Genomic DNA, 24,315 nt, shown 5'->3' on the forward strand with positions numbered 1-24,315 from the left:
GTACAGTAAGGGGTGGTGGAGGGCTTGTGGAGGCCTTTGTTGCAGACAGCATAGTACACTAACAAGGGAAGCTGATGATCAGTGGGGGGCACGGCTGAGGCCCGAGCACAAGAAATACTGGAGCTGCCATCAATAATGGGACAGTTTAAGTTTATTTATTATTGTCACACGTAGGCTTACATTAACACTGCAATAAAGTTACTGTGAAAATCCCCTAGTCACCACATTCTGGCACCTGCTCGGGTACACGGAGGGAGAATTTAGCATAGCTGATGCATCTAAACCAACATATCTTTCGGATTGTGGGAGGAAACCAGAGCAGACTCCACATAGATAGTGACCCAAGCTGGCAATCAAACCTGGGTCCCTGGTGCTTGTGAGGCAGCAGTGCTAACCACTGTGCCACCCTAGCTGAGACCTTTTAAAGTCCACTGTGATCAGAAAGATCCCTCTCCACAAATCCCATGTTCAATAGCAAGGCTGTAACATGGGAAGACATGATGTGGAGATGCCGGCGTTGGACTGGGGTAAACACAGTAAGAGTTTTAACAACACCAGGTTAAAGTCCAACAGGTTTATTTGGTAGCAAATGCCATTAGCTTTCGGAGCGCTGCCCCTTCGTCAGATGGAGTGGATATCTGCTCTCAAACAGGGCATACAGAGACACAAAATCAAGTTACAGAATACTATTCCACATCTATTCCAGAATAATATTCTGTAATTTGATTTTGTGTCTCTGTATGCCCTGTTTGAGATGTGGAGATGCTGGCGTTGGACTGGGGTAAACACAGTAAGAAGTTTAACAACACCAGGTTAAAGTCCAACAGGTTTATTTGGTAGCAAAAGCCACACAAGCTTTCGGAGCTCCAAGCCCCTTCCTGTTTGAGAGCAGATATCCACTCCATCTGACGAAGGGGCAGCACTCCGAAAGCTAATGGCATTTGCTACAAAATAAACCTGTTGGACTTTAACATGGGAAGACAGCAGCTTTTCCATTTTCTACTGGTGACCAGTAAAAATCCTTCAGTTCAAAAGCAGCTTTGGTCTCCTGTTGTAAAGCTGCCTCCTTGTACTTGTCAAGGGTCTGACATGGCAGGACCGCCAGGCAACAATGCTGGCAAAGTTGCCATGCCATGTGAAAGTTGCCAATAGTCACTCAACAATTTTAATTGGCAACATGCTGAGACCAAGTGGGTTGTGAACATCAGGCCCATCTCAACCAACGCAAAATCAGAAGCAGGATTTTGTTGGTAAACAGGCCCAACACATTTTTCAGAATTTGCCTGCTAACCCCGTCTCAACCCTAGGCATAGGAAAATTCAGCCCGATGAGAAAAGGACTTACTGATTTTTCTCTTACCTTCACCTACACCATGAAATGTTAGAGACAGGGTCAGCAGAGAACTGAAACCCTTGTATCTTTTTCCCTTACTGTTCATAATCTCCATTTGTGAACGTTTTGAAAAGGAAGATGTTTTTTAACATCATGGGTTTAAATTAAGAGGATTATTTAATCACATGCTCACCCCAAAAATCTAACTGCTACATCACTCAAGCACATGAGAAAGATCGAGTTCAAAATAATAGTGCACTTTAAGAAGTTGTAAACAAGAGAACAGTTTATAGTTCATGTGTTTGGTTCGTCGTAGGAACAACTGTTGTTATGGTCCTGGTGAAGATGGTGTTTTTTCTCTGAAAGGGCAGTTTCAATAAGTATAGTCATATATCAGGGATTATTGTAGGATTCCCTTGAAGACTACAAGGAACAGGAGTAGGCCATTCAGCCCTTTAAGCCTGTTCCGCGATTTAATAAGATCATGACTTTTCTTCGTAATACTTAATTCCCCTACTGATTAAAAACCTAGTCTTGAAAATGTTCAAGGACTCGGCCTCCGCAGCTTCCTGGGGGATAGAATTCCAAAGATACATCACTTGTACAGAACAAATTCATCCTCAAATCCACCTTAAATGAGCACCCCCCTATTCTGTGAATATGTCCTTTGGTCCTACACTCTCCCATGAGTGGAAACATCCTCCCAACATTTACCCTATCTTAACCCCTTAAGAATCTTCTACGTTTCAATCATATCACCTCTCATTCTTCTGAGCTCCCAAGGAATAGAAACCTTACCTGTTTAATCTTTCCTCATATGGCAGTCCCTCCATACCCGGGATCACCCTAGTAAATCTCTGCACTGCCTCAATGATAATATATCTTTCTTTAAATATGGGGACCATAACTGCAAAGTATTCTAAATGTGGCCTCACTATGACCTTGTTGCAACAACTCCTCTTTTATACTCTAGCCCCCTTGAAATAGCATTTAATTTACCTTTCTTATTACCTTCTGCGCCTGTATGCCAGCTTTTTGGGTTTCATGAACGAAGACCCCCAAGTCCCTTTATGCTACTGCTTTCTGCAGTCTCCATTTAATAATAATCTGCCTTCTCATTTTTCTTCCAAAATGAACAATCTCACATTTTCCCACACTGAATTTCATTTGCCAGTTTTCTGCCCCACTCACTTAACATGTCAATATCTCTCTGCAAACTACTTATATCCTCCTTCAACCTGTCTTCATTCCCACCTTTGTATCATCCATAAAGTTGGCCACAGTACATTCTATTCCTTCCTCCAAATTACTAATAAATATTGTGAAGAGTTGCTGCCCCAACATTGATCCCTGTGGCACTCCACTGGTTACTGCTCTCCAACCTGAAAAAGACCCCCTTATCACTACTCATTGTTTCCTTTTAGCCAAATCTCTTATCGATGCCAGAATATTACTTCCAACGCTATGGGTTCCTCTCCTGCATACTAGCCTTTTGTGTGGCACCTTATCAAATGCCTTTTGAAAATCCAAATCTGCAACATCAACTGGTTCTCCTCTATCTACACTGCTGATTCCTCCTCAAAGAACTCTAGTATATTTGTCAAACATGATTTCCCCTTCGTGAAACTATGCTTGATCAGATTATGGCCAGAATTCTCCAATCTCGCCCGTGGCTGGGATTCTCCAGTCCCGCCCGTGGCTGGGATTCTCCAGTCCCGCTATAGTGAATGGAGATTTGGCAGAGTGCCAAATTCTCTATTCTTGCTGGCAAAGGTGAACAACAGCAGAGAATTCCAGCCTATGCGTTTCCAAATGCACTACTAGTCTCTAATTATTGATTCTAATATTTTCCAGTAACTGAAGTTAGACTAACTGGCCTGTAGGTTCCTGCATTTTGCCTCCTTCCCATTTTGAACAAGGGTACCACATTGGCAGTTTTCCAATCATTTGGCACAGCTGCAGAATCCAAGGACTTTTGGGAAATGACTAACTGTTTGTTGTGAAAGGCTGTCACAGGGAGAAGGTGTATTGTGGAAACCCTGAGCCAAAGAAAAATGAAGAACCTCCTTAGATACAATATATTGAAGCAGCAGGTACAGGTGAATCACATCCTGAACCACAGCAGACAATGGCCGGAATTCTCCTGTCTTGCCTGCCGTGTAAATTGTAGTGGGCAAGACAGAAAATTAAAGGTTTGTTGAGCTCAAGTGGGAGTTTCCAGTCTTGGGGCACGCACAGCCGAAGAAACCTGCCCAATGTTTCAAACAGTGTTGACCACTATGGTGCAAGCCATCGTTTTGCGAGACTGAAGGCTGCAAAGAGCTCACAATCAGTAGAAGCGCTGACTTGGGCATTTCTTCACTTTTCTCCATTTCCTGCTCCTTTCCACCTTGACCCAGTTTTTGCTGCAATTGCTTTAGCCTGGTCATTTATTTCTTCAACTTTCTTGTCAGCTTATTGTAATTCTGCCTTCTGAATTTTCTGCTCTTTTCATCATTTCACTTGCTCTTCTTCCTTTTCAATGTAGACTCCTGTAGCACCCAATTGGCTGGTACCATTACTGATATTCCAGTGTGCTTGTCTGAGCAAAGGGATTTGTTTCTATAACACTTCAAATTTCTGCCTGCACTTCCTTGTCTGCAAGATTGAGCTTATGCTCTGTACATAGAGTTTCCTCGATCTGAGTCACTGTCATCGTGTCTGAATTGTATTCAATTCTGCCTGTTCAGCATAACTTCTCTAAGCTGGATTGCTGGCTGGCAATATGCAGTGCTTTCATTTGAACAGACTTTTGGAATTCCTTCACCTGTACCTGCTGCTTCAATATATTGTATCTAAGGAGGTTTTTCATTTTTCTTTGGCTCAGGGTTTCCACAATACACCTTCTCCCTGTGACAGCCTTTCACAACAGTTAAATTCTTCCAGCAACCAGTGTTGTGTTGATATTTGTGTAGCATTGACACTTAGTGATCGCCTTGAAGATTTTTCTGTCAAGACCTTGCTGTTTTCAGAGTGCAAAATGTTAACAAGTCTCCGATGCAGCTGAATGCTGAAAGTCTCTTGAATTCCATGGTTGATGACATTATTGGAGCTTCATAACTACACTGTCTGGGTGTCTCTTCCACTTTCTCCAAGTAAAATGGAGAACATTGTAAGGTATCAATATGAGCATGTGTTTTTTTGGGTTGCTTGCTCAGCTACGCCTCTCACTCTTGTGGACTCAATGCAAAACCTGCTACACAGAGTCTGCCTCCTGCTGGCCATCTCCACACCCTTCATAGGCAAATGTCTGGGAATCCTATTAACAACATTCAGGACATATTCACCCACACTTATAGTTACACAAGGAATCTGAGTGCAAATCAACTCACAGGTTCTTGTATCAATATGACCGCTGACTGTCATATCATGCTTGGAGGATTATTCAGTTTGGGCTCTGTCGTGTACACCCAGCCCGTCCAACCACATTCCCTCATACATTGATTTAATTCCTTAATCCTTATGCCTTTCTTTGGTGACCGGTCCCTTTTGGACTTTTCCTGTGAAGATGGTCCATTTGCCCACAACTCCTTCTTGCCTCCCAACACCACAGCTAAGCTCCAGCCAATGGAGATGGGGTGATTGGGAAGTTGAAAAGCCACTACCAATGCCAGCTGAAATCTCAGGTTATCGAGTCAATCGATAAACAACCCAACTGTTCTAGAGGTCATGTTCATGATGAAGAATGCATGGAAAAAAGATGATGTAAGCCACAATTGCCAACTACTTCCACCATGCTGGGTTCAAACAGGTTACAACTGCACAAGATGTCAAGAACGAGGAGGAGCAGAGTGAGGTCAACCAACCTGAATTAAGTATTTTTGCTTGCCTGCAGAAGACCAGTGTTGGATTCCTGTGACACGCAAAATAAACCTAACCCTGTATATATTTTTAAAAACGTTATCCTTATTGCTATTTTTATTGTAAACTGGACTCTTTCTGCTGAAAGGAAAATTAAGATGGTTGCTACAAATCATCTGATTACAGAGTTGACCCTTTTTCCGGGAGATATCCCCAGCAGTTTCAAGAAAAGAATAATTATCTTCTCAGTTTCTGGAATCTCACACTTCATTGCACAAACCTCTTGTAATCAATAGAAAGAGAAGTGCAGAAGAACTGGCATCCCCAGCTGTCCTTTACCACCCACCACCTGGAGAAACCAGACTCTGATTGGATGAGCAGTATTGGGAAGAGAGGGCCTCAGAATGGAACTCAGAGCATGCGACCTGGAACATGGGGGTTAGTGGGAGGTAGGGGAGCTGTGGGGACTCAGAGAGGAGGTTGGAGTGAGCACCAGAGCTGACCTCAAGGTGGGGGCTAGAGCAGGCGCTGGTGTGGGGAGCCAGAGCGGACATTGGAGAGGGGAGCCAGAGTGGGCCTTGGAGTGGGCATTGGAGTGGGGAACCAGAATAGACCTCCGAGCGGGTGGTGATGCAGGGAGCCAGAACTGGCCTTGGAGCAGGCACTGTACAGGGAACCAGAGCGAGCCTTGGAGCGAGTGCTTGTGCAGGGAGCCAGAGTGGGCCTTAGAGCGAGTGCTGGTGCAGGGAGCCAGAGCGGGCATTGGCGTAGGTGCTGGTGCGGGGAGCCAGAGCGGGCCTTAGAATGGGTGATGGTGTGGGGAGCCAGAGCAAACATTGGAGCAGACGCCAGTGCGGGGAGCCAGAGTGGGCATCAGAGCCTAAAGTGCGTGTGACTTCCTGGGGTTAATGTTAAGGGGCCATGGGAGTGTGGCTTGGCCAGGGGTTAACGTGAGGGGGCATGTAGCTAGTGAATGTATTTGTGACTATGTGCCTCTTCCTAATTCCTAACATATGCATTGATATAGCTAGAAAAGACTTGTTTACATTTGATTTCTGTGTTCGCACTTATTTTGCAGCACAAGAAGGGGCATTGACATTATGAGAATGTTTAGAGTTCCCCAATGCACATGGGAGGTCACTAGGAATTCCGCGACTTGAAAAGATTGGGAAACCCTGCGTTAGCCAATGCAGCAAATAGCTCCATAGAAATTCTTCAGGATCTCGCACTGTCGCATGAAAACATGGAAGACATGTTTGATTGCACTAGTGACATGTTTGATTGCACTAGTGACATGTTTGATTGCACAAGTGACATGTTTGATTGCACTGGTGACATGTTTGATTGCTCTGGTGACATGTTTGATTGCACGTTTGATTGTACTAGTGACATGTTTGATTGCAATGATGTCATTTGATTGCACTGATGACATGTTTGATTGCACTGATGACATGTTTAATTGCACTGGTGACATGTTTGATTGCAACGATGACATGGTAGAGTGTATCATGCACGTTCAAAGGCAGCACACTTAGCAGAAAAAGATTTCTGAGTTTTTCCAGAACCGACTCCCAACATTTTTCACTGCAGAGCCCCAGGGTTTTGCAAGATCAGTCCTTGTAAGGCGTGAAAAAATTGAATGTAAACTTTTTCACACATTTGCTGCCTTACTCTGTTTTTATTTGGCATTTGAATTTGTTGTTTTTAACAAAACACCTATGTATGCATATCAGGTTACAGTGATATATATTCAAGTGAGAATGGGGCCTGCTGGATATCACAAAGGTCTGACAAATTTTTGAGTGGATGGTATCATCGAATCATTGGTATTTTACTGTAGTACCCCAGTATTTAGTATTTGTGTACAGAGTATATGCACAGTTTGATGTAGTCGCAAAGGTGGTCAACTGATGAGATTTGATTCGATTTATTATTGTCATGTATTAGTATACAGCAAAAGGTATTGTTTCTTGTGCACTATACAGACAAAGCATACCGCATGTAGAGAAGGAAAGGAGAGAGTACAGAATGTAGTGTTACAGTCATAGCTAGGGTGTAGAGAAAGATTAATACAAGTGATAATGTATACTTTTTTCCCCCTTTATGCAGAGGTTTGTAAATGATGGCCTTGCAGACACAGTCCATTTTCAATCTCCAAGTAAAGCGGAAGTTGGTTGGGGTGACCACCACTGTGCAGAAGTCAGGTGTGAGCCAGACTTGCACCACTAGAGCAAAACAGAGAGAGCAACATAATAAGTACTTCACATCTGATGACCAGGTTTTTAATCTGACATGGAGAGACAGCGTTGCTTCCACATGCCAGATTTCTGTTTCACCTTGGCTGCATGATCCTTCCAGTTTATTGCATAAACCTTGGTACATCCAAACCATATCGGCGGCACCTTCTGGCAGTCTGGTCAGACTCTGAAGATGACAAATGATGGGCCAGTCCATTTCCCAAAGTACATGGTCTCGTTGTTGCCACAATTTACTTTGATTCCTGAGGCCAGTTTGAACTGATTGCAGACGTCCATTTGTCTTTGAAACGACAGCCGATCCTAGCAGATGGCGGTAACAACGCGATTGTATGGGGTAGGTTTTGACCTCAGTCTCATGCTGTAGATGCACTGTCATCCCTGTTATGCCCATATCAAACCTGTCCCCATTGTTGCAAAGGATGGGTCTGTCCAAGTTACCGAGGAACATTCCACTGAGTTCAGCACGCAATACATGCCCTTCGTGTGAAAGTTTATGCCAAGAAACACTTTTGATCACAAGTCCATCAGGCAGAGGACCACACATAACATCCTTGGGGCCGTGCAGGAAAAGGAGATGGCAGATCATGTTGAATGGTTCCTTGAGTAACAAGTGAACTTGTATAACTAACTACAGAACCTCCATAATGCATACCAGATTATATCAATATCAGTCAACATCATACCTGTTCTTGCAAACCTTTCAATGTGAATGGATAAGAGGAACAGAAAAATCAGCAATGTGTAATTGGGCTGAATTCTCTCAGGCCTTTGGAGGTTGCTATTGAGGCCTGGTGGAAAGGAAATCCTGGAAAATAAAATGGTGTTGTGCCATATGCTGACAACTTTCTGCCTCCAGTTGCTTTGTGTATTGGTTAGGATGGGCTCGATGGATGACAGGGTGGATGCCGACACTTCCCTTTGTGAGTGAGACTAAAACTAGGAGATAGTTTAAAAATAAGGGCTGGAATTTTCTGGCTGTTCACTCCCCGCCACCGCAAGGATAGAGAATTTGGCGCTTAGCCAAACCTCCGTTCACTGCAGCGGCACCAGAGAACCCTGCTGGCATGAACAGCCAGAAAAGTCCAGCCAAGGTGTCTCCCATTTAAGATGGAAGTTAGGAGAATTTTTATTCTCTCAGAAAGTAGTTAGTCTGTGGAATTCTCTTTCCTAGAGAGCATGGAGGATCATTGAATATTTTTAAGGCTGAGTTAGGTACATTCTTGATTGACAAGGGAGTCAAAGCTTCTGGCAGTCACAAAAGACTTAATACTGTAAGTCCAGAGGAGTCCAGAAAGTACAGGGGTAAAAATAAAAATGTAAATTAGGAAGCAAAGAGAGGATAAGATATGAAAAATTATTGGCAAGTAAAATTCTAAGATGTTTCATGCAATGCAAGAGAATAACTAAGGAAAAGGTAGGGCCCATCAGAGGTATACATGGTAACTTGTGGATTGATTCAGAAGATGCAGGCAGGATTCTCAATGAGTACTTCACCAAGGTCAGGGGTGATAAGAATATAAGAACTAGGAGCAGGAGTAGGCCATCTGCCCCTCGAGCCCACCCCACCATTCAATAAGATCATGGCTGATCTTTTTGTGGACTCAGCTCCACTTACCCACCCACTCATCATAACCCTTAGTCCCTTTACTGTTCAAAAATCTATCTTTGCCTTAAAAACATTCAATGACGTAGCCTCAACTGCTTTACTGGGCAGGGAATTCCACAGATTCACAACCATTTGGGTAAAGAAGTTACTCCTCAATCAGTCCTAAATCTGTTTTCCTTTATTTTGAGGCTATGCCCCCGAGTTCTGGTTTCACCCGCCAGTGGAAACAACCTCCCTACTTCGATCTTATCTATTCTCTTCATAATTTTATATGTTTCTATAAGATCCCCCCTCATTCTTCTAAATTCCAATGAGTATAGACCCAGTCTCCTCATAAGCCAACCCTCTCAACTCCAGAATCAACCCAAAGGGCTGCAGGGAAAAGCCTGGGAACTACAGGCCAGTTAGCCTCACATCTGTGGTGGGTAAATTGTTGGAAGGCATTTTGAGAGACAGGATCTACAGGCATTTAGAGATGCAAGGACTGATTAGGGACAGCATGGCTTTGTGAGTGGAAAATCATGTCTCACAAATTTGATTGAGTTTTTTTGGAAGGGGTAACCAAGAACGTAGATGAGGGCAGTGCAGTTGATGTTGTTACATGGACTTTAGCAAGGCCTTTGACAAGGTACCGCATGGTAGGTTGTTGCATAAAGTTAAATCTCACAGGATCCAGGGTGAGGATACAAAATGGATACAAAATTTGTTTCTTGACAGAAGCCAGAGGGTTGTTGTAGAGAGTTGTTTTTCAAACTGGAGGCCTGTGACCAGCGGTGTGCCTCAGGGATCAGTGCTGTTATTTGCCATTTATATTAATGATTTGGATGAGAATATAGGAGGCATGGTTAGTAAGTTTGCAGATGACACCAAGATTGGTGGCATGGTGGACAGTGAGGAAGGTTATCTCCAATTGTAACCGGATCTTGATCAATTGGGCCAGTGGGCTGATGAATGGCAGATGGAGTTTAATTTAGACAAATGCAAGGTAATGCATTTTGGTAGATTGAACCAGGGCAGGACTTACTCAGTTAATGGTAGGGCGTTGGGGAGAGTTACAGAACAAACAGATCTGGGAGTGCATGTTCATAGCTCCTTGAAAGTGGAGTCACAGGTGGACAGAGTGGTGAAGAAGGCATTCAGCATGCTTGGTTTCATCGGTCAGAACATTGAATACAGGAGTTGGGACGACTTGTTGAAGTTGTACAAGACATTGGTAAGGCCACACTTGGAATACTGTGTGCAATTCTGGTCACCCTATTATAGAAAGAGTACAGAAAAGATTTACTAGGATGCTACCGGGACTTGATGGATTGAGTTATAAGGTGAGGCTGAATAGACTGGGACTTTTTTCTCTGGAGCGTAGGAGGCTGAGGGGTGACCTTATAGAGGTCTATAAAATAATGAGGGGCATAGACAAGGTAGATAGTCAATATCTTTTCCCAAAGGTAGGGGAGTCTAAAACTAGAGGGCATAGGTTTAAGATGAGAGGGGAGAGATAGAAAAGTGTCCAGAGGGGCAATTCTTTCACACAGAGGGTGGTGAGTGTCTGGAACAAGTTGCCAGAGGTAGTAATAGAAGCGGGTATAATTTTATCTTTTAAAAAGCATTTAGATAGTTACATGGGTATAGAGGGATATGGGCCAAATACAGGCAATTGTGATTAGTTTAGGGTTTTTTAAAAAAAGGGCAACATGGACAAGTTGGGCCGAAGGGCCTGTTTCTATGCTGTAAACCTGTATGACTCTATGACTCTATAGTGAATCTCCTCTGCACCCCTTCCAGTGCCAGTATATCCTTTCTCAAGTAAGGAGACCAAAACTGTACACAGTACTCCAGGTGTGGCCTCACCAGCACCTTATACAACTGCAACATAACCTTCCTGTTTTTAAACTCCATCCCTTTAGCAATGAAGGACAAAATTCTATTTGCCTTCTTAATTACCTGCTGCACCTGCAAACCAACTTCTGTGATTCATGCACAAGGACACCCAGGTCCCTCTGCACAGCAGCATGCTGCAATTTTTTATTATTTAAATAATAGTCCATTTTGCTGTTATTCCTACTAAAATGAATGACCTCACATTTACCAACATTGTACTGCCAGACCCTTGCCCATTCACTTAAACTATATATATCCCTTTGCAGATGTTCAGTGTCCTCTGCACACTTTATTCTACCACTCATCTTAGTGTCATCTGTAAACTTTGATACACTACACTCGGTTCCCAACTCCAAATCATCTATGTAAGTTGTAAACAATTGCAGTCCAAACACTGATCCCTGAGGCACACCATTAGTCACTGATCACCAACCAGAAAAACACCCATTTATCCCCACTCTTTGCTTTCCGTTAGTTAACAGATCTTCTTTCCATGCTAATACATTATCTGTAACACGCTGTATCTTTATCTTATGGTGCGGCATCTTGTCTAATGCCTTCTGGAAATCCAAATACACCACATCCACCGGTTGGTTCCCCATTGTCCATAACGCTCATAATGTCCTCAAGGAATTCCACTAAATTAGTTAAACATGACCTGCCTTTCATGAACCCATGCTGTGTCTTCCCAATGGGACAATTTATATCCAGATGTTTCGCTATTTCTTCCTTGATGTTAGATTCAAGCATTTGCCCCACTACAGAAGCTAACCAGCCTATAGCTACCCACCTTTTGTCTACTTCCTTTTTTAAACAGTGGCATCACATTTGCTGTTTTCCAATCTGCGGGAACCACCCCAGAGTCCAGCGAATTTTGGTAAATTACCACTAGTGCATTTGCTATTTCCCCCGCCATCTCTTTTAGTACCCTGGGATGCATTCCATCAGGGCCAGGAGACTTGTCTACCTTTAGCCCCATTAACTTATCTAACATTGCTGCTTTAGTGATAATGTTCGATTCTAGGTCCTCACCTGCCATAGCCTTCTTGTTATCAATTTTTGGCATGTTATTTGTGTCTTCCACTGTGAAGACTGACACAAAAAACTGTTCAATGCCTCAGCCATTTCCTCATTTCCCATTATTAAATCTCCCTTCTCATCCTCTAAAGGGCCAATGTTTACCTTAGCCACTCTTTTTCTTTTTATATATTTGTAGAAACTTTTGCTATCGGTTTTTATATTCTGAACTAGTTTACTCTCATAATCTATGTTACTTCTTTCTGTTGACCTTTAAAGATTTCCCAATCCTCTAGGCTCCCACTCTTTGCCACTTTGTATGCATTTTCTTTCAATTTGATACCCTCCTTTATTTCCTTAGGTACCCATGGCTGATTATCTCTTTTTCTACAGTCTTTCCTTATCACTGGTGTATATTTTTGCTGAGCACTTTGAAAAATAGCTTTGAAATTCCTCCACTGTTCCTCAATTGTCCCACCACAAAGTTTTTGCTCGCAGTCTACCTTAGTCAACTCCTCCCTCATCCCATTGCAGTCTCCTTTGTTTAAGCACAAGACACTGGTATTGGATTTTACCTTCTCACGCTCCAGCTGTATTTTAAATTCAACCATTCTGTGATCGCTCCTTCCAAGAGGATCCCTAACTGTGAGATCATTAATTATTCCTGTCTCATTACACAGGACCAGATCTAGAATAGCTTGCTCCCTCCTAGGGTCCACTACATACTGTTCGAGGAAACTATCGCAGATACATTCTATGAACTCTTCCTCCAAGCTGCCTTGACTGACCTGGTTTGATCAATCAACATGTGATTTTATTATTTGGCAGCCACCATGATGTTATTATTTGGCGGCCTATAGACTATACCTATCAATGACTTTTTCTCCTATTTTTAATCACCACCCAAATGGATTCAACACATCTCTCACTACCGCCCTAATGTCATCTTTAAATATCAGAGCTACACAACCTCCCTTACCTTCCTGTCTGTCCTTCCAAATGGCCTGATACACCTGGATATTTAACTCCTAGTTGTGACCACCCTACAACCATGTCTCTGTAATGGCCACTAAATCATTCTCATTCTAATGATTTGTGCTGTGAATAAGTGAATAAAGGCACAAGATTCCACAGAATCATCATAGAATCATAGAAACCCTACAGTGCAGAAGGAGGCCATTCGGCCCATCGAGTCTGCACCGACCACAATCCCACCCAGGCCCTACCCCCACATATTTACCCGCTAATCCCTCTAACCTATGCATCTCAGGACTCTAAGGGCCTGTCAACTCATTTACCTTGTTTTGAATGCTACGAGCATTTGGGTGCCCTTATGCTAGTTTTTATACCTTTTTGAATCCTAACACCTTCATTCATAACATCTCCTGAGTTCTTCTCCCTTTTAACTTTTTTGTAATTTTCCATGTAGTTGAAACCTTCTCCCCACATGCTAACCTGCTGCTTTGCTTCTTACTAACCATTATACTTCCCATAGTTTTACCCTTCCATTCCCCCCCCCCCCACAACTAGTTTAAAGTCCTTGAGACCACCCTATTCCCCACTAGTTTAAAGTCCTTGAGATCCCTCCTGTTCCAAAACTAATGCCAATGTCCCATGAAATGGAACCCCTCTTTCCCACACCACTCCTTTAGCCACGTGTTCATTTCCCTAATTTTCTTATCCCGATGCCAATTTGCATATGGCTTGGGTAGTAATCCAGAGATTATAACCCTTGAGGACCTGTTCTTTAATTTAGCTCCTAATGCCTGATAATCCCCAAACAGGTCCTCTTTCCTAGTCTTGTCTATGTTGTTTGTCCCAACGTGGACCACTAGATCCTCTCCTTCCCACTCCAATATCCTTTCAAGCCGGTTAGAGATGTCCCTCACCCTGGCACTGGGCAGGCAACTACCACTTGTCTTTTTGCTCCCTCCTCTTGAATGGCCTCCAGGACCACGGTGCAGTGGTTGGCTCGTTCATCCTCCCTACAGCCCTCTTCATCATCCACACAGGGAACAAGTATCTCATACCTGTTGGACAAGGTCAAGAGCTGAGGCTCCTCTGTTCCTCAATTTAGGATCCGCCTACCTGCCTCACTGGCAGTCACACCCTGCTGTCTCTGACCACTGGTTGAATTTGAGGTACTTAATCTATCAGGTGTGACCGCCTCCTGAAACAAAGTGTCCAGGTAACTCCCCCTCCCAGATGTGTCGGGGTGTCTGAATCTCAGGCTCTGGCTCATTAATTCAGAGCCAAAGTTCGTCGAGCAGCCAACACTTGCTGCAGATGAGGTCATTGCAACTCGCAATGGGATCAGTCAGCTCCCGCATCATACAGCTGCAGTAATCACCTGTCCAGCCATCGCTACTTAGTTAATTAGTTTATTAATTAGTTTTGCAGGATTCTTTTTCAAATTTAGCACAGATTTCCTACCAGCCTAGCAGGTCACAGCTTTAAGACATATTTAGATAGCCACATGAACAGACTGGGAATAGAGGGATACAAACGCATGGTCTAGTTAGGAACACATGATCGGTGCAGGCTTGGAGGGCTGAAGGGCCTGTTCCGGTGCTGTATTGTTCTTTGTTTCTTTCCTGTGACATCACTTTTCAGGGGTTTTTTTTCCAGTTACAATGTACCCACAGTGCTGCTCCACCCTCCAACTGCTCCCTGGAGACTAGGCTGCAGATCCCTGAGGTAAGTTAGTTTTATACTCACTGTGGCAGCGTTGCTCCACCATAATGCAGACACTTTACATAAAGAGGAGGGGTGTGAAATATTAGATACAATAAGCATAATGAGAAAGGAAGTACTGCAGGGTCAGGCATCCTTGAAGGTGAATAAATTACCAGGACCAGGTGGATTGTATCCTAGGCTGTTGAAGAAAGAAAGCCAGGGAGGAAATAGCAAATGCTCTGAGGATCATTTTTCAATCCTCACTATATACAGTTGAGGTCCCAGAGGATTGGAGGTCTGCGAATGTTGTACCATTATGTAAAAACGTTGCAAGGGATAGGCCAGAAAACTATAAGTTGGTCAGTCTGACTTCAGTAGTGGACAAATTATTGGAATCAATTCTGAAACACAGGATAAACTATCACTTAGAAAGGCATGGATTGATCAGGGATAGTCAGCACAGTTTTATTAGTGGAAAATTGTGTTTTACTAACTGAATAGAATTTTTGAGTAAGTAACAAGGAGGATTGATGAAGGTAATGCAATCGATATTGTCTACATGAATTTCAGTAAGGTATTTGACAAGGTTTCACATGGCAGACTGGTCAGAAAAGTGAGATTGCATAGGATACAGGGGAAGGTAGCTGGTTGGATCCAAAATAGGCTCCGTGCCAGGAAACAAGTATTTTTGCGAATAGAAAATAGTTTCTCCCCGTGGACCTTGCTGTATATATTATTTAGACTTAAATGTGGGTAGCATGATGGGAAAACTTTGCAAATGACACAAAAATTGGCCATGTATACAGTGAAGAGAATAGCTGTTGAGTGCAGAATGATATACTGCAGAATGTCTTCCTTTATTGGGTGAGGTAGAGAATACAAAAGTAGGAATGGAACTGTATAAAATGCTGGTTAGGCAACAGCTGGAATTTTGTATACAGTTCTGGTCACCATTTTACAAGAAGGACTCAATTGCTCTGGAGAGAAAGTGCAGAGGAGAATTACAAGAATGCTGCCAGGATTTGATAATTGCAGCAATGAGGACAAATTGCATAGGCCAAGGTTGTTTTTCCTTAGAAAAAAGGAAGACTTAATGGAGGTGTACAAAATTATGAGGGTCTTAGAAAGCTTCCTCTAGCTGATGGGGCAATTACCAGAGGGCATAGATTTAAAATGAATAATTAGGAAGATTCTCGGCCTTTTGACTAAGATCAAGTGTATGGACGGCAGCCCATGGCCGGCCGCACTTGGTCGAGGTCATTAGGTTACGCTGAGGCTTCATATGTTCCATATGAAGCAATTTTTTAAAGCGGCATCTCGGCCTTTTGGCTAAGATGCAAATGAGCTCAAGTCTTGGAGGAGGAACCTCCCCCTTCTCCAATCAGCTTGGCTCATGTAGATCGGGCCCAGGACAGGGTGGTTTGGTCGCTCGCCCTGTCTTGTCAGCCTGGATCTGAAATGTCTCAACTTGTTGAGACTCTGAATTGGATTTGATTTGATTGAATTGGAAAAGTATTTCTTTTTAAAAATTAGGAAGATTTGGGGGACAAGAAGAAAAACCTTTTTTTTTTAAACCTAGTGGGTGGTGAGCATTTGGAATTCACTGCCTAAGTTAGTGGTTGAAACTGAAACACTCAATTCATTTAAAAAGTAGCTGGATCTGCAAGTAAAGTGCTGTACCCTGCAAGGGTATGGACCAGGTGTTGGAAATTGGGATGAAAATGAGCAGCTAGTTTCTTTATTTTTCCCCCTTTTTTTTGGCCAGTGCACAAAACGGGCTGTTTCTGCACTATAACTTTTCTATGGTTCTATGGCAATAGGAGCTAGGTAGGAACATTACAATCAGATCAACCATCTTATCAAATTGCAGAACAGGCTCGAGGGGCTGAGTGACCTACTCCTGTTTCTTATGTTTATATGTTCAATGTTATCAACCCACTCAGTTACAGCACCTTGCTAATTAGAATTGCATGACTACTTGTTGGCAAATTCACACCACATGGCAATTTTGCCAGCATTGCACAGGCCTCTTCAATAACTAAGAGGAGGCAACTTGACAGTAGATGGTCAGAGCTACATGAGAATTGAAGGGGTTTTAATAGTTAATCAGAAAAAAAACCAGCAAGGCTGTTATCTTCCCATGTTGTGGCGATGCCGGTGTTGGACTGGGGTAAACAGAGTAAGAGTTTTAACCTGGTGTTGTTAAAACTCTTACTGTATCTTCATGTTACAGGCTTACAGTTGAATGTGGAATCAATGGAGAGGGAGTGTCTTCAATCATGGGTCTAATGAGGTCTCAGCCGCTCCTGATATTGATGGCAGCTCCAATGCTTTCCTTCTACGTTTGGTGCTTGGGCCTCAGCAGCAGTCCCATTATTCAGACAGTGAAGACTGCCAGCTTACCTTGTGGTAGACTGCATATTCACAAAGGGCATCTCTACTAACTACCCACCATTGAGTCAACCTACATAAAATTCAGCCAAAGGCACATGACCAACTTGTAAAGGAATCAGATGCTCGTGACAAAATTTAGCCCAACATGTCAGAAGCAAATCCAGATGTATGTCAGCAGAATGGAAAAACTACAAAATATAGTTCTAGCTGCAGCTCTTTTCCTTCAATTGTCTCACTGATGCTACCAAGTGCTACATTATATAGAGTTCCTGGTCTCAGTTGCCACCAGCACTTGAGGGTAGAGTGCAAAAATCAGAATTACAATGTCACTGGCCCTCATTAGCTAGGATTCAAGGATTGATCTCAGGAAGGGACAAAAAGCAGGGGATTTTAGGCAAGAGGACAGGAAATCAGTTAAACTGACAGGAGAATGAACTACTTGCCCCTGTTATGTGCTGACATTACACTAATACAAGTCTTGATAAATCACCATCCAACAGCTGTGTCAATACATCTTCCATGTAAACTAGTGTATCTAAAATGCTCATGTCTATTACATGGAGCCGAGATATTTTCTTGGCTCAGTGGTAAAATATAGAGCAAAGTATTTTTCAGGCAGCAAGTGAACTTGCAGATGTTCCCATCACCAAATCCACCGGAACAGAAGTGGAAAATCCCAACCCTGGACTCTGAAGATGGTCACGGGTATGGGGATAGCACGAAGTATGGCATTGAGATAGAGGATCAGCCATGATCATGTTGAATGGTAGAGCAAGTTTGAAGACCAAATAGTGTACTCCAGCTCCAATTTTCTATGTTTCTTGTCAAAAACAAGAATGCATTAAAAATTTGTATAATCCCTTTAGCAAAGCCTGCAATAACTTTTTCTAAGTGGTTTTCTCATGGCAGTTGTAAACATACAGAGGCACAGAAAGAAATACAGCAGTCTCGCTCATGTTACACATTTTTATTTAACTTTATCAGAAGCTACAATAATTTTGCTGCACAGGTGATGCATTTAACATTTATATAATATTATTTCCATAAGAAAATAAAGGCAAGAGTTGCTATTAGTGTACTTAAAGCAGTGGGAGCTTTCAGTTAACATATTAAACAGCTGGTAACCAAATGCAAATTAATTAGCTGCAATGCAGAAATTCAGTTGTTTGATGGTCTGCACATTGTCTTTATCAGAGAATTTTCTCCTTTCCAGGGTACTGAAAAGACCTCAAAGTTGCAAAGTGTTGTCTGAAAAATTAATAGTTTGAAATTAGGTTACCTTTCCAGGATTTATTCCCTTGTTACTTAAACCAGATTATGTCATGTTTCCTCTAACAAGGTAGTCTAAACCTGGAAGTTTCCAATGATGTCTGAGAATAGAAGTACAGTTTTAATCCATTGGAAAAAATTGATGCAAATGTTTGAAATATTCAATGAATCAAAAAAACAAAATATTTTGCTTCATCAGTCAGCAGAGGAATGCTGTACCTGCCATTGAGTGCAATTTAAACTGCCCACCTACCATTTTTCATTGCACCCTCCTGTCCCAGCTCCAGAGTTGGGAGGCCTATGGCAAGGATAATTCCAGCAAAGCCACTTTCATTCATCATGAACTAATGACATTCTCCTGCAGGGTTGTCTTCAGTTCACTAATTTAGTTTTTAAAAAATGGGCCTGTCAACCTGCAATACTGCACAACCACACCCCTCTGCTTCTCACTCCCCCGCCCAAAGAAAAAGTGCTCACTCCCTCCTTCACATCCAATAATTCTCCCACCCCACCCTCACCACCACCCCCATTTTGGCATTCCAGCTGTTTTACTCAGCTGTGCTGCTGAGCAGGTTTGACACCTGCTAGGAAAAGCTCTAAATAAATCCATGTAAAGACCACATATAGAGGGCAAATAACTCAAGTCTGTGGGGTAATAGTCATCTCATCACAGTTGTAGGGAATTGTGCAGCTATAGAGCACAGTAAAAGCAGCAATTGAGTGTTTAAAATTCCCACGTAAACACTATTTGCATACACTGGGACTTCCTTAGGGTCCCGAATTGTATTGGCAACTTGGCTGAGTCAAGCGTTACTCCCCATATTGGAAGATTCAGAACTTTTCAAATATGTCAGCATTACAACATTATGTAAAAATGTTTTACAAAAAGTGGATCAGAATTATACACAATTGTACAAAATAGTATGAAATAAACAAAAATATCTAGCCAGAAGGAATGACATGTACATATTATAGATGTTTCCATTCAATTAAAGACGTAGCTGTTGTGTCATCACTTGACCATCATCCTATTTACATTTAGTTCCCAGCATTATAGGCAATGTAATAATCTGTATAGTCAATCCCCCTGCCCTTTCTGATAATCCCATGAACACAAGTCATGAAGCAGCAAGATATGGTCCAGAATATCTTCATAAAATTATATTTTGGCCTCATCAGTATTGATTTTAAGGGGGCAATCTTCCAAAAAAATGGAAGCCCACAATGAGCATGAAAACGGAAGAGTTTTGGGTCCAAATCTGCGATCTTATGCATTTAGACCAAGAAAAAAATCCTTCAAACCGTTTCTCACCAGTAGGGGAAAGGGGTGGGGCTCAAGTTTCCCAAAGGTCAGCAGCTCAATTCAGAAGTCCCAAACATGCATGCGCACAGAAAGCAGCAAAACAGCAGTGCTCCTGCTTGCAACTGCCCTCCCCTCCCCCGGGCATTGACACACCCTTCCCCTCCAAAGACATTAGAGACCCCCCTCCCCCCCACCATCACACACTCCCTCTCATCTCCCCCCCCCCCCCATGATCCCAATGACTGTCTCCCACTACCCTCTACACCCATTTACAGAGTGTCCATGTCACCACCGCCCTGTCACCACAATAGCACATCCCTCCCCAATCACCACACCTGCAAGTCCTGCCTTGGCTCCCCCCTCAATACAAAACAGCAACTGCATGTAATCTTACTTGAATGCCCTGCATGTGACCTGCCCAAACTGTCTGCAGCTGAACTGTCTTAACAAGAGACACCTGCAATAAGCCCCTAGGATGGGCAGACAGGCAAGCAGAGCAGGAAATTGGCTGCTACAAATACAGCCTCCAGGTTCTCGAAGGTAGAGCTAGCATGTCTCCTGGAGGAGAGAAGGGATACCTTATTCCTCTCAGATGGGCATGAGCCAGGAGAAGGGAAGTCAGAGCAGCCTGGGAAGCGGTGGCAGTCAATGCAAAGTATCATAGAAATTATCATAGAAACCCGACAGTACAGAAAGAGACCATTCGGCCCATCGAGTCTGCACCGACCACGATCCCACCCAGGCCCTACCCCCATATCCCTACATATTTTACCCATTAATCCCTCTAACCTACGCATCTCAGGATACTAAGGGGCAATTTTTTAGAATGGCCAATCAACCTAACCCGCACATCTTTGGACAGTGGGAGGAAACCGGAGCACCCGGAGGAAACCCACGCAGACACGAGGAGAATGTGCAAACTCCACACAGACAGTGACCCAAGCCGGGAATCGAACCCAGGTCCCTGGAGCTGTGAAGCAGCAGTGCTAACCACTGTGCTACCGTGCCACCCAAAGTAATTGGAGAACTGGCTGCCAGGGCAGGAAGAAATTGAATGACCTCATTCGGGCAGCAAGAGTGAGTGCACATCCCTGTTGTGGCTTGTTTCCCCCTATGTGGCACCTGCTGTATGCATCTCCCCCCCCCCCTCCCCCCCACCGACCACATAGCACTTGTCTCCAAACACACTGCCATGCACCACCCCCCACTCCAGTCCTCACTCAACCTGTCGTCTGAGGCCCACCCCCTGACACCCTACATGCTTCCTGCCATCAGCCTTCACATCTCTCCTTCCATCTCCACAAAAGAAGAATGTCCATAACCAATCATCGGGAACAGGAAAAGGCAGAAGGTGGTTTGTCTGAAATAAGAATCCTCATGTTTTTTGAGGAGCATGTGCTGGATCTGGGTGGGGGGAGGTGATAACCTGTTATCATTAGTGACAACCAGATCAAACTGTCACTAATGTGAGCACCTGCCAATCCTCCAAATGTTTGAGATATCTCACGTCATTTGCATGCATTGCAGGTTCCTGTCCTTCCCTTGCACTCAACCTTGTGTCCTGTGTTGCAGAAAATGACCCTGATGCACCAGGCCGATCTGGCATCACAGACCTCCTTCCCCAACAACTCTGAAGACATCCCAGAGGAAGGGCAAGGAAGAAACCGCCAAGGCCAGCACCAGTTTTTTTTTTACACAGGCATCCAAATCAAGTTCACTATCCCAGAGACTTTCACTTCGGTGGGTCAACTTAGGGGTGAGTCTTCTGAGGGGTCACTGTGGTGTGCACAGCATCTGTGGATGTACAATCGGGCAGAGATGGGAATATCTGAGGCTTCTGGCATGTGGAGGCAAGAACTTAGCTGGCCTCTGCGATTAGTTCTACCTCAGCTGCTGGAGGTGCAGCAACAGTCAGTGAATATAGGAGGGGATGTTGGCAACACTGAAGAAACTGCGAGGCTCTTGGGAGGAGTCACAAAACTTACAGGTACAGCAGCAATTGCTGGTACTGATTGGTACCCAGGCCAACATTGCAAGGGTGGTGTCCCAAGCCATGGCCCAGTCATAGCAGGCTACAGCAGAATCCCAGAGGGCCACAGCTGAGTCACTCAGGAGCCTTATTGAGATTGTGGCCCATGGCTGAGAGGCTCGAGAGGTTGCACGAGACCCAGTGGGACAGTGCCAAGATAAAGTGGGCTAAGACTGCAGCCCTCAAGAGCATAGCCCACTTAGTGGGGCATGGCTGAGGGGCTGCAAAGCCTGATCCAGTTTCAGAGAGCACTTGCTGCTGTCATCGGTAGATGGCCCCAAACTCAGAGGGCCGCTGGCAAGGGCTCACACACCAATGGGCTAACGCAGGTGAGCCTCTGGCACTGGCAGGGCCAGATGATGCCAGAGCCTTTGGAGTTCAGTCCAGAAGCCCTGCAGTTCTATGGGGGGGGGGGGGGCTCACCAGAGCAATCAAGGCACTGGAACTGCATCTTGAGGAGCTCAATGAACCACTCCACAATTGACTGGGTGGTAGCGTGAACCTCATTGTAATGGGTCTCTACACTGGCATCAGCCAAGTACTGAGCGAGTATCCCATGTGTCCCCCCACCCCCCCCACCCCCCATGAGCCATCCCTGCAGCCTGGGCTGCTCCTCAAATACTGTGAAGATGTCCGAGCTTCTCAGTATAAAACCGTCATGCATGCTGCCAGAATGTCAGGCACACACGTGCATGATGTGCATCTGGTGGTCACACACCAACTGCACATTGAGTAGAACCCCTTCCTGTCAACAAACCTTTGAGCTCTGGTCAGGGGACCTGTGTGCAGTCAATAGCCCCATGCACATTTTGCTGCCATTGTGGACATGCCTATCCTGCAGCCCGGGATTCATGCTGGGCCTGGCCCAGGTTGAAATTGATTTACTGCCCAGCCCAGGTGTACAGGGCCTCTGTCACCTCTGACACATTTGTGGACAGAGGTCTGGGAGCCCCCAGAGAGGTACACATTGGCGGCCTAGGACCTAGTGGCGTAAACGTTGAGGCCGTTGTGTCCTTCACCACCAGTAGTTGTATCCTTGTGCCCAGAGGTGCCAAGTCCTGCAGGACATGGCAAAGTCCCCTGGGCCAATTGGCAGCCAGCTCCTGCCTCCAACGGGCACCTTCCTCTCCTCCTGTTGCAGCCTGTGGTCTGGACTGCCCTTGCAGTGCCCACAATTCCTCCTTCACTGCAGACCAGCTAGTTTTGGGGGGGGGGGGGGGGGGGGGGAAGAAGGAAGGGGAAGAAAGAGAGAGAGAGAAGGAAAGAGACGAAACCTTCCCCCCCTCTCCCTCACCCCAACAGAAAGCACTACTGGCCCTAGCCAGCACTGCCTCAGGCCCCAAGGGAAGCAGCACTGTTGCTATGGTGCTGTTTCCCAACCCCCTCCCCATTGCTGGCAGCACTGAGGTCAGAGTGGCACCCTAGGCTTTTAATCGCTGTTTTGAGTTGCCCCCAATGAGGTCGTTAAGGTAAATGAGTTTGGGAGAGTACCATGATAATTATATTGAGATGCATGCAAAAGCGTATCTCACCCATTTTGGGCGAGTTACATATTGTGCCTGGATTGGTAAGATGGGAATGGGCACGAAGTTAGGTGCCATTCCCTTTTGTCGACTCATTCCTGATTTTACAAACTAATGTTGCTGAAAAATGTGCGCGATGAGGTCATAAGATCAACCCCGCACCCACCCCTCTTCCCCCCCTCCATTCTTGTAACAAAATGTAAAGTTTTACCTGTGGATTTGCTTGGAAATCACATGATTCCAGATCTTGAACCTCACTCTTTCTACATTGTGTTCTCCCCAGTTCAGCTTCAAGAAAGTAATTCACCCCAGAAACAAGCTGAAAAGAAAACATGTTAAAAACCAAGCCCTGATAGGGGATGTCAGAATTATGTTCTGCAAGTGTCAAATACAGTCCACTCCTTACAGCTAATTTCTGCACAAAATGTAATCCCCAATAATTCTGAATTAAGCATGGGCATACAGTCGAGTTTTTTTTCAAAAAATTTTAATTTAATAACTTAATCTTTCAACTGCTTGCACCTTTCACAAATTAAATTTTGGCTCACCATTCATTATGTAACTTAATTTCCAGGCAATCCCACTGATCAACGTAGAAAGTGAAATTGAGAAGCTGCCCAGTACAATTTACAGTCAATGATTTAACAAAGATTTGTGCTTCAGTTCAGTGGTAAATCAAAGTTTCGTTTGTGACCTGAGAAAAGTCCATTAATTCAAAAGTTATTGGGCATGATTTTCCCAAAAAGTAGCTAAGTGCCCAACAGGCAGGATCCTTCCCACCTGTTTTCTGGGCAAGTTTCTGGAATGAATTTATGGCACACTGTACATCAGAGGCTGTCACAAGATTTACACCATTGATGGGGATGCAGAGCCAAATCATGACCGAGAGGCTGGCATTGAACTGCAAAGGGGACTAGCATGCATACAGATTGCTGGCTCTGACAGTGCCTCCCCCCTACCCTCTTGGCACTGCCTGGATATCAGGATGCCACCTCCTGCTCCCAACCTCCCATTGGATCTCAATGGCCTCGAATCCCACCAGCGAAGGCATTGCACCTGGTCCTTGGTGGGATCATACGTGATCCTCACTGGTGTGACTTCCACCAGCAGGGGCAAAAACTTTAGCTAGCTTGGACAATTGGGGTCCCTGGGCCTCACTAAATAGATGCTAAGTATTAGGATATTGTAAT

At 44.3% G+C, this 24,315-nt stretch overlaps 1 pseudogene across 1 annotated transcript in view; it reads right to left on the reverse strand.

Annotated features, from left to right (window-relative positions):
* Positions 1 to 18,009: 18,009 nt before the first annotated feature.
* The window catches only part of LOC144504741 (cystatin pseudogene), an 8,221-nt pseudogene continuing 1,915 nt past the window's right edge, over positions 18,010 to 24,315 (reverse strand). Inside the window, exons 2-3 of the transcript XR_013499695.1 lie at positions 23,337 to 23,444; positions 18,010 to 18,249 (exon numbers count right to left, since the gene is read on the reverse strand). The product of XR_013499695.1 is annotated as a cystatin pseudogene (transcript). The remainder of the gene's footprint in view (positions 18,250 to 23,336; positions 23,445 to 24,315) is intronic.

This window comes from Mustelus asterias, chromosome 15, assembly GCF_964213995.1.
Source record: "Mustelus asterias chromosome 15, sMusAst1.hap1.1, whole genome shotgun sequence".
Classification (NCBI taxonomy): domain Eukaryota; kingdom Metazoa; phylum Chordata; class Chondrichthyes; order Carcharhiniformes; family Triakidae; genus Mustelus; species Mustelus asterias.